Source organism: Myotis myotis, unplaced genomic scaffold (genome assembly GCF_014108235.1).
Source record: "Myotis myotis isolate mMyoMyo1 unplaced genomic scaffold, mMyoMyo1.p scaffold_m19_p_5, whole genome shotgun sequence".
NCBI classification, from domain to species: domain Eukaryota; kingdom Metazoa; phylum Chordata; class Mammalia; order Chiroptera; family Vespertilionidae; genus Myotis; species Myotis myotis.
This window is the reverse complement of record NW_023416357.1, coordinates 105,039,958-105,051,547: the sequence shown is the minus strand read 5'-3', so window position 1 is coordinate 105,051,547 and position 11,590 is coordinate 105,039,958.

Genomic DNA, 11,590 nt, shown 5'->3' with positions numbered 1-11,590 from the left:
ACCTGTGGCCCAGGAGCTCCCTGGTGTTCCTTTAGCTTTTTAGTTATGATCTCTTGTACATGACTCTGCTGCCCAGCACAGTGGTCCACTCCATAGAAATCTGTTGATCACCTACTGTGTGCCCATGTGCAGTGTGGACACATCCACGTAGAGCCACAGTGCTGTGTGGGTACATAGTCCACAGAAAGCCACAGTGCAGGGTGGGCACACTGTCCACGGGGAGCCACAGTGCAGGGTGGGCACAGTGTCCACGGGGAGCCACAGTGCAGGGTGGGCACAGTGTCCACGGGGAGCCACAGTGCAGGGTGGGCACACTGTCCACGGGGAGCCACAGTGCAGGGTGGGCACAGTGTCCACGGGGAGCCACAGTGCAGTGTGGGCACACTGTCCACGGGGAGCCACAGTGCAGGGTGGGCACAGTGTCCACGGGGAGCCACAGTGCAGCGTGGGCACAGTGTCCACGGGGAGCCACAGTGCAGGGTGGGCACACTGTCCACGGGGAGCCACAGTGCAGGGTGGGCACACTGTCCACGGGGAGCCACAGTGCAGGGTGGGCACAGTGTCCACGGGGAGCCACAGTGCAGGGTGGGCACAGTGTCCACGGGGAGCCACAGTGCAGGGTGGGCACAGTGTCCACGGGGAGCCACAGTGCAGGGTGGGCACAGTGTCCACGGGGAGCCACAGTGCAGTGTGGGCACACTGTCCACGGGGAGCCACAGTGCAGGGTGGGCACAGTGTCCACGGGGAGCCACAGTGCAGCGTGGGCACAGTGTCCACGGGGAGCCACAGTGCAGGGTGGGCACACTGTCCACGGGGAGCCACAGTGCAGGGTGGGCACACTGTCCACGGGGAGCCACAGTGCAGGGTGGGCACAGTGTCCCCGGGGAGCCACAGTGCAGGGTGGGCACACTGTCCACGGGGAGCCACAGTGCAGGGTGGGCACGTGGTCCACGTGGAGCCATAGGCAATGCGGGCATGTCATCCTGGGGAGTTTTCACTCTGATCTGCCCCACCCCTGGCCTGAGAAGCCAGCATCGTTATCATTCCTGTTCGAGATGGGAAATTGAGTCTCCCTCTGAGGTCACACAAGTTGTGGAGAAGCCACATGACCGCTGATGGTCTGAGTCTCAAACAATCATTCCACCTGCTGGTTGAGAAGGACGGGGTCTGGGAATCATAGACCTGGCCAGATCCCATCTCATCTCAACCACAAGTCTGCTGGGGGTCACTGTGACCGGATCACACGTGAAGAGTGCTGGAGCGGGGCGATTCCTGCATCACACCCGCGCCCTCCCTGAAGGGAGGTTTGGGAGGTATTTGGTGAGCACCCTGTTGCCTCCTCTCCTCCCAAAGATACCTGTGTATTAGAGTTTCTGATATCAGAAGGCTCCCCAGGTAGCCCGTCGCTGAGAGGAAACTGGAGGAGGGTCTGGGGAAAAGGCTGGAGAGAGGCAAAGGGCTCACCTAGTTCAACATTCAGGCAGGAGAAGGCATCTGCTGTCTTTGGAGACCCAGAGACAGAGGAGGGGCCGCGCGGAAGCAAGGATGGGCAGCTGCTGTGAGGACACAGCTGTGTGCTCTGGGGTGGGATGGAGAAGTGGGGAGGGAAACTAGATTTTTTAATTCACTGTTACAGCGGCCTCACATAGGCCACTTTGGCCCAGGGTGTTCCAGATTGAAGCAGCTCATTTTGACTTAGAGCATCTGCAACCCTGGGATGAGACAGGCCTCGTGGGTGGGGCCACCGGGAAGATCTGCGTGTCTCCAGCTTCGGCCAGAGCAATGTCCTTGATGATGGCTGATCCCTCCTGGGTACACCTGCCCACCTCATGGGGAGCCCCTTCCTGAAAACTACCCCAGGAGGATGTGCTGCCTCGGGACATTCCATGGCACCTCGATCCCCGCAGCCTAAGTTCTAAGAGAGGAAAAGTCCACGCCTTCTTGCCTTCTGCTATATCCCTCCTCTGAGGCAGCAGCTGCCTGCTTTGATGAGAAGGAAAGGGGGGAATGGGGGGGGGGGGCTGGAGGAAGGAGGGACAACAGAAAACATAAAGTCACACAGTCTCACACCGCTTAGCGAGGGGAATACATCCTGAGAAACGCGTTTATGTGACTTAGTGGCTGTGAGCGTCTGGAGTGAGCTTACACACTAGGTAGGCGGCACAGTCTGCTGGCACCTAGGCTACAGGTGTGCCATGTCAGATGCGCTCCAGCGTTGACTGAATCGCCGCTATTCAGCACGTGGCTGTGTGTAGAATGTAATGCTGCCTCGTGTGCAAAAGCAGATGGGGAGATGGAACACGGCAGACTGGCCACTGGGACTCACTTGGGGCCAGGCCATTCCTCTCTGTGGGGCAGGGGTGGTCAGGGAAGGCCTCTCCCAGGATAAGGCACTGGCTGGAAACTAACCAGGGAGAAGGCACCCCAGGCAGAGGGAGCGGCGGGTGCACAGGCTCTGAGGGATGTTTAGAGAAAGCGAGGAGGCCAGAGGGCCGAGCGCAGTGAGGGAGGCCGATCAGCCATGCACAGGGACCACAGGAGTGTGGATGCTGGTGCAAGCCCTGTGGAGGAGGGTGAGCAGAACAGCAGGATCTGATTGTTAGCGCCCTCTGGCGGCTGTGTGGAGAACACACTGTAGGCAGCGCTAGAGTAGCAGCCGGAGCAGGTAGGAGCTGTTGTAATCTGGCTGGGAGGTGATGGTGGCTCAGACCAGGGTACAGATGGAGGGCCTGGAGCCCGGTGCTTGCATGAAGGCATGTTTGAGAGGTGCTGCTGGTCACAGGCACTGGTGTTGGTCTAAGAATAAAAGTAGGAATCTGGATGCCAACTTGTTTCTGCCTTGGGCGTGTTGAGTGTCATCTTGGGTCATTCTGTCAACTCTTTGTTCAACAACCGTTTATTGAACACCTACTGTGTGCCAGGCTCGGGGCTAGGCCCTGGGAAGCTACAGAGATAAAAAATATAGTGTTGGAGCCCCTAAGTGACCGGGGTTCTCTGTAACACACACACCGACAATGTGTTCCCCAAGTGAAAATCCTTTCAGTGAGTCAGCAAGTATTTGCTGAGCCCTTACTATGTGCCAAGCACATGCCAGCAGGGAGCAGGTAAGATGAGGCCCCTCTCATCACGAAGTGTGTATGGAACCGGCAGAAATAAAGCTTAAATGCATGCTGTGTTAGGAAGGTTGTGTTAAGAAACTGAAACCAGGGGAGAGGGAGGCATGCTAGAGCTGCGACGTTAACTGGGGGTTCTGAGAAATGTCACCGGAGCACAGATTTGAAAGAAGAGGGAGCCCTACTGACAGCAGATGGGAGGAGAGCTCCAAACAGAAGCCGGAGCCCAGAAACCCCGAGGGGGAGCACCAGCACTCGGAGCGGATGGCTGCAGCAGACCCAGGGACGCAGGCGAGAGCAGAGGGAGTGAGGGCAGAGGAGGACAGGGCACGGGCATCGGCGGGGACTTCGTGTTTCACCGCGAGTGAAATGGGGACACATCAGAGGGTCCAACTTGCTGAGGTCCACTCCTTTGAGCTACCCTGGCCCACCCAGTGTGGCTGTGGTCTCTCCAGGGCTGGCAGTGGGATTTACAAGTCCCTTCTGGGCTTCTGTATTTGGGGGCATCTGTTCCGTTTTTACTGCCTCTGGCTAGGGCTTTGGTACTCCTTCACAGATCAGATCACTGCCTCCCCCCACCCCATTCAAACAGCTGGTTACCATTCCCCAACCCCCTGCTCCAATTGCCAAGGGAAGAATTAGACATCAGTGTGTACAAGCAAACAGATGCTGTCATTTAAAAAACAGATCCATCCAGCAAAAATGCCCACTGAGGACCGAAGTGGCATCCCGCGGAGCATGTGTCTTGGTGACATTTTTAATGGAAGCAGAAACACAACGGTGGAGACACTAATAAATTCCCAAGGAGCAAATGGTCAAGGACAGGGGGTGGGTAGGGCATGGGCCACTTTGCGGCTCCAACATCCGGGACCCAGAGCCATAGAAGGAACTCAGGGCTCCATCACCCCCAGCCGCGCTTCTCCTTTCTGCTTCTTCCTACCCCCCGCCTCTTCAAACTGTGACGACATCAAGTCAGACTCATTCGTTGTTACCTTGAGAGTCTCAGAAGCAGCTGGCGACCCTCGCTCTGTGTCTCTGAAAACCACAGCGGCTGAGGTGCATCCTCTCTGCTGTCCCAGGCGCACAGGTAGGCCATCTCCCAGCTTTCCTGGTGCCCAGGTTTGTACTGGGAGGCCCCTGGAGCCAGAACAGAAGTGACCCATCGGGGCCGCCCATAAAAATCTCGCACACGAGCCCTCGCCAGTTTGGCTCCGTGAAGAAGAGCGTTGGCGCAAGGACTGAAGGGTCCTGGGTTCAATTCCAGTCAAGGACACCTCGGTTGCAGGCTCAATCCCCGGCCCTGGTCTGGACATGTGTGGGAGGCAAGCAATTGATGTGTCTCTTTCATATCAATGTTTTTCTCTCTCTGTCTCTCCCCCTCCCTTCCACTCTCTCTAAAAATCAATGGAAAAATATATTCGGGTATGGATTAACCCAAAAAAACCCACAAAAACTACTCACACATGAGATCCATCTGCCACCACCTTTCCCATCCATGGGCTAAAGCAGGGGTGGGAATGTCAGGCCCACAGGCCACATAAGGCCCTAGAAATTATTTGGTCTGGCCCCACCAACGCAACAGCAGACAGGACTAGAAATTCAATAAACCTAGGAGCGTCTTTCACAACAACATAAATTTATATTAAGTGAATTATATTAAGCAAAGGATGTTATAAATATCCAAATGGCTCCTGGCTAAAGGAAGAGGATCTTGCGGCCCCTGCAGAGGGCGGAGCCTCAGTGGGAAGGAGTGAGGGTCCCTGACTGACTGCTCAGGACAGAGCTTCCTGACCATCAGAGATGGTCTCGGGGAGAAATAAACTTATCCCGTCAGGCCAAATTCGGGGGTAGTTTGTTATGGCAGGGATCCTACCCTGACTAACACACAAGTCCCAGAATTCATTCATTGAGCCCATAATCAAAATAACACCTAGTTCTCTCTTTCAGACATCACAACCAGGTGGTGCAATGAGTGGCATGCGCCCATTTTCAGACGGAGAAACTGAGGTTCAGAAAGCTTACATAACCTGATAGCAGCTGTCAGCTACTGAACTCCCAGTACGTGCCAAGCACTGTGCCAATGCCTCAAACACAGTATCGTCTGTATTCCTTATAACAACTCCCATTGGTGTTGCTATTATTTCTATTTTACAGATGAGGACACTGAGGCTGAAAGAGATTATTCAACTTGCTCAGAAAGGGAGACAGAAGTGAGAAAGGAGGAGGAAGGGAGGAGGGGGAGAGAGGGGAGAGGAAAGAAGGGAAAGAGGGAATAAATGAGAGCAGTAGGTTTCAAACTAAAAAGCTGTTACTGCCTATTCGTTCAGTCCCAAGGAGTCTCTAATAATAATCGCATCGCAATTTCAAATACCAGCTAACTTCTAATCTGGCAGAGAACTGGAGAGCTACACACACCATAAAGGTTAAAACCATTACGTCAAAATAAAACATATGGCCGTTCAAATCTGCATTTATTACATCTAATCGGAAGAGACACGGTCAAGTACATGAATATTTTAGCAGTTTCCAGCAGGCAAAGCACTGTGCCAAGACCCAGTTGCTCACAAATCGGCACACACCCGGCTTTGCGGGTGTTGACAGGAATGACACCCCACGCTCCCCTCGTGGCTGCCATGCCCGGTGGTCTCCCATCTTGAGTCAGGTGCCATTTGCTTCTGCCTGTGAGTAGCACTCCAGGCACAGAGGGACTTGAAAGCTCCCTCTCACCAGGTTCACACTCTTGATTAGCGTCTGGGGAACCCGACAGGCAAAGGCAAGCTATTTGGCTCTAAAATCAAATAGAAAATTCAGATCTTTTCATGTAATCCTTGACTAATCAGCTTTAATGAAGAGATTTTGGTGATTGCTGTTTAAACCTCGGGACATACAAGGGAACACAGGGGAATTAACAGAGATTTATGCTCTGGGCAAGTCCAATAAAGGCCCGAGTTCCCATGCAGGGAACACGATGAGAACACAGTAATGTCCCCAATGTCAGTCATTTGAGTCCCTGCCCTGAGGAGTTTCCCATGTCTGAGTATCACCTCGAAAATTATTCATCTGGTTTTCTTTGAACCAACTCACCTTTTATTAGTAAATTTTGCATCATTCTGCACGTGAAAATCCAGTATCACTCACCCTACTTAGAAGGTGTATTAGTCAGGAAAGGTTAGGCAAGGCAGCAGTAACAGTTCAGAAGTTCAAAGGTTTAACAGGACAAGCGCTGCTTGTGCAATGTGGGCTGGCAGAGGGCCCCCAGGCAGTGACAGTCTCAGGCCGGGGGAGGGCATACCGCTCAGAACAGGAGACGAACACCTGGAGGGTGGCTGTCCTGATTTTATTTCTTTTAATATAGTTTTATTGATTTCAGAGAAGAAGGGAGGGAGGGAGGGAGAGGGAGAGAGAGAGAGAGAGAGAGAGAGAGAGAGAGAGAGAGAGAGAGAGAGAAACATCAATGATGAGGGAGAATCATCAATCGGCTGCCTCTTGCACACCCCACACTGGGGATCAAGCCCAGCAACCCAGGCATCAAACTGTGACCTCCTGGTTCATAGGTCACCGCTCAACCACTGAGCCATGCCGGCCAGCACTCACGATTTTAAATCTTCCACACACAGCCCATTGGCCACGAACAGTCACATGGCCCAGCCTCGCTGAGAGGGGAATGGGACGTATGGGTGCACTGCCTTCTGGAGAGCAGCAAACATCTCTGCTGCGAAGGCAATGGCTCAGGCAATAAAACAACAACAAAACAATATACATTCTACCTCCAAGGCTGTGCTGCAAGCCAGCTCTGAGCAGAACGCTAAGAAAGGAAAGCAATTAGCAAGTGTTACACATGTGTTAACAACATTTCTAGACCAGCTGAGTCTGGTGCCAACAAAAGGACTGCAGAGAGCTGATGCCAGTGTGACTTCATGTTAGTCATGTGCCCCTGCATCAACTGACCATCTTCAAGAAGAGCCAAACTTGGAGGTGGGGAAGGAAAGCATAGCCAAACTTCAGAAAGACTTTCTTTGAAGCAAAACAGAACCAGACAGGGATGAAAGGTGTTTTAAGTGACATACGAGCCCTTGGTGCACAACAGCACCACTGCCGTGACAGATGGTATTTTCCAGTGATGACACCGATATATCCCATCTCATTAGCTCTCACGTGTGACAATGACAGACCTGCAAGGGGACGAGCCTGTGTTCTCCTTGATTCTGAGTGGGCCTGTGAGTGCAGCAGAGGTGAAATCCATGACTTCCGGGGCTTATTTTAAAAGGTGACACACCAGCAGCAAACCACACCTGGTGCCCAGGTCTTAGTTTCCAGTACCGATTTCCAGTAAAAGGAACCAGAGCTCCTGGGAGAAATGGCTGATTCTAGACGGGGCAGGAAAAAACATGAGTCCGGAGCATCTCCTAGTGGCAAAAGGTAAGGCTGTGCGCAGGCCCACACACACATGCGCACACACGCACACGCACGTGCACATACACACGCACGTGCACACACGTGCACACACATGCACACACATGCACACACACGCACACACAACAGGAGAAGGAAAGGGACGTGGAGCCAACCCAAAAGAACTCCCAAAGGCCAAAGCTGGACCAATTCAAGCAACAAAATACATAATGTGCTACTGGACCACAATCCAAAGTATAAAATAAATAAGCATGAGCAAATACTGATATAAATCATGATTGCATAAATAGGTAGAACAGGCAAATGCCCTGTGCAGAAGTTCACATAATTCATGAGGATTGCTGCCCTCAGGGAGGGGGGCCTACCTCCCCACTCCTGAAGCATGAACTGTGCATGAGTGACATGCTTCCTAAGAAAGCCAGCATGGAAAAGGTGAACCTCCCAAACACCACCTCAGCCACGTGATCAAGGCTGGCGTCAAGCGAGCAGTTGTGCTGGTGGTCCGTGCCCCAGATATTACCTGATGATAGGGCACTTTCCCTCTGGGGTCTTCTCCCCCCAACCCCACAATCCCAGCCTAATCATGAGGAAAACACCAGAAAGATCCCAGTGTGGGACCTTCTACAAAATGCCTCACTACTCCTCATCGCTGTCAAGGTCGTCAACAGGGAAGTGGGAGAAGCTGTCATAGCCACAGGGCACGCAGGAGACAAGACAACTACATGTGATCCTGGATAGACCCTAGGACAGAAAGGGCACATCAGGCACAAGCGGAGGAGCTCCGAATAAAGCATGGGCTTTAGTTATGAAAGTCTATCAGCCTTGGCTCATTAATTGTGACAAAGGTACCACACTAACCTAAGATGACAGGGAAACTGGGGGGGGGGGGGGGGGGTGTATATTGGAACTCTGTTATCTTGACCAATTTTCTGTAAATCTAAAACTATTCTAAGATTCGGGGGGGGGGGGCAATTTAAGCAAAAACTACAATTTTATTATGGGTTTAACAAATATGTTAAATGCAATAAGCTTTCTGAGCTAACAAAATTTCTGAGTTATTATAAAATCACAAAAATAAATTCACATATATTTTTAAAAATTTTAGAGATCATATATTAGAGATCTTGTTATTATGTCTTTCTTAAATTTTATAAAAATCAAATCACTAACTTTTTGCCTCTTGCCTCTTCTTCTAATGTATAATCAGCCTCACTTCCTTTCTGGATGTAGAAGTGGTATAAATAATGCATGAGAAATGTAATGTCTCAGTATTTAGAAACATGTTGAAGATGAGGTAGTGCATGGTAATGCCACCACTTTTGTAACACTCAAAAGTATCTGTCAGCTAATGGCCAATTCCAAGACTGCTGGGAATGGGGGTGTGGGGAGGGGGGGGGGGCAGGTGCCAATGACACTACAGGAAGGGAAGCCCCTGGTGAAAGGTTGTGGTTCTTCTCTTGTATGAACACACTTCATCTGCACCTGTAATACACTTCAACAAGCCAGTTTTGAAAACACAAACAAGCTGGCAAAGAGGTGTGTTTCTGCCTGGCGGGCAGCACCCTAACTCACTGCTGGTCATTGTGGAAGAGAATCAGTGTGTCCTGAGTTTGGCCCCTCCTATGGGGCCTGTCTGGGGTTCTAGAGGCCAAGGCCCACCCTACTAGTCTCTGCCACCCACTGTCAAGTAAAAAATAAAACTGGACTTAGTAAAGGGAGACTTATTTGAAAGGATGATTGCAAGGGGGATGGGGACTGCTGCAACAGAGAATGCTGTGACCAAGGCCTGCAAGGCTTAGGGCTCAAGATGCTTTCATAGGGAGAAGACAAGGCTAGGAAGGACTGGAAGCGGGAGGGAAGGGCGGCATGAGGAGACGGTACTCCGAGGCCAGCCTTATCTCAGGAGGGGCTGTCTGCAGGCTCAGGCTGAGGCTGACCCGAAGCTCAGGGGCTGGGAAGGAGAGAATTCAGGCAAAGTTTTGTCAACAAGCATTTTGCTCCAATTGATTAGCAGGGACAAGCAGCTGGGCTAATCATTGATGAGACAAAGAACGGGAATTGGAGTCTGTGATTGGCCTTTTCATAGGTAAAAGCAGGGGAGCATCTCTGACTTACTAATCACAGGGAAGGGTGATTCTTTGCAGTGAGCTGTTTTCTGGAACACAAAAGGGTAAAGGGTGAGGGAAATTCCTTTTACCATCACTGTCTTCCAGAAGCACGGGGCTCAAATAAAATTCAACGTTGTCACTACTCAACTGGGGATGAAAATTATAATAGTTACCTATGATTTGATTTTATTATTTTTTAATATAGTTTTATTGATTTCAGAGAGGAAGGGAGAGATAGAAACATCAATGAGAGAGAATCATGGATCAGCTGCCTCGTGCAGGCCCCCTACTGGGGATTGAGCCCACAACCCCAGAGCATCTGCCTTTGACCAGAATCGAACCCGGGACCCTTTCATCCACAGGCCAATGCTCAATCCACTGAACCAAACTGCCTAGGGCAGGGGTGAGCAACCTTTTTGTGAATGTGTGCCAAAACCAGCAAAATCTCTGACTCAAAATTCTTCTGTGTGTCAACCCTAATTTTTTGAGCACGTGTTACGCCTACTTGATATCTCTTAAGGTGTACATATGTGAAGAACCTTGAAGAAATAATACAATTCATTCGAGCGACAAAAACACAGTATATGATGATGAAAAATACATTTATTTTTTAATGTATACATGTACACTGACAGTCCGACAGAAAACTTTATGACTCCGTTTGATATTATCAGTGGGACTTTTGCTGCTGCATCACTGATGACAGAGATTTTACATCAGGTTTATATTTTGTGACCTTCAGAGATATGCACGGGCTACTACTTTCATCCGTCAGGCTACTCCTATTATGAGGCTTAACAAAATTCATCGCTGAGAACAAAAATTCACAAGCGTACGTGGGTGAAACCAAAACACTGGTCGGATCTAGGAAGGCAGGGAGAGTTAAGGCAGAGGCATAGAAATTGCTCTTCCCCTCTCTCGTCAATCCATGTCTATGGTCTTTAAGATAACTTGTTATGTAAAATTATTTATTTATCTAAGATGCACCTACACTGAATTTATCTGAAAAATAAAAAAGTCGATATTAAGAAAAAAATTGTAAATGGAAGATTATAAGAGAGGGTTTCGTGTGCCAACAAAAGTTACTGGCGTGCCATGTTTGGCACGCGTGCCAGGGGTTGCCCACCCCTGGCCTAGGGCATTACCTATGACTTTAATATTTTTAAGTGTTCTAAAAGTGCTAGGTGTGTAGTAAATTCGCCATAAATATTTGTTAATTGTATTTACCTGTGAAACCCTTGAGGGCAGGGGTTGGGTTTGCTGTGTTTTCTTCGGGGGTAGCACAGTAGCTGGAGCCCACTGACCTGCTGCATTGGCCTTCGGCAAGCCTGTCTCCACCTGTAAGTAAGACATAATCTCCACCTCACCGGGCTGCTGGGAGAATTACACAATGTTGAGGAGTCCGACCGGCCCAGACAATATCGGACACATCCCTAGTGACCAGCAGCAAAGACTCTCCTTGACACAATATGGGTCAGGGTCTTCTGTTTAGTTTTAGCAAGAATCCTGCTGGGTCCGTTTAGTAAAACTCCCCGCCCTTAGTCTATCATCAAATTCCTCGTCCTTCAACCTTGATGGCTATGACCCTGGCCTTCCGGCAAGAATCCCGTGAAGTCGATTTAGCAGAATCGCCCTTACCCAGGGTTTCCTCTGTAATATTTCCATCCGCGGACCCGCCCTGCTCTTGGTGACAGATCTGCACTTGCTGTGTCCCATCGCCCTCCCCATCACGGTCGACCCCTGAACCAAGCCCGCTTCATCCTCTTTTACAGCTGCCATGGGTAATTTAACACCAGTATAGGATCCGCTTCTCTTTTCTACTCTGACAGAGTCCACACTAAGTATCAGCAGAACTTTCTACTGCCTCTGTCCAAGGCTGCAACGGCCTGCGTCCCTGGTTCCCCAAGACCACACCCCCTGGGGCGCCCCCGCCCAGCATCAGGGGGCCTGGCGGGA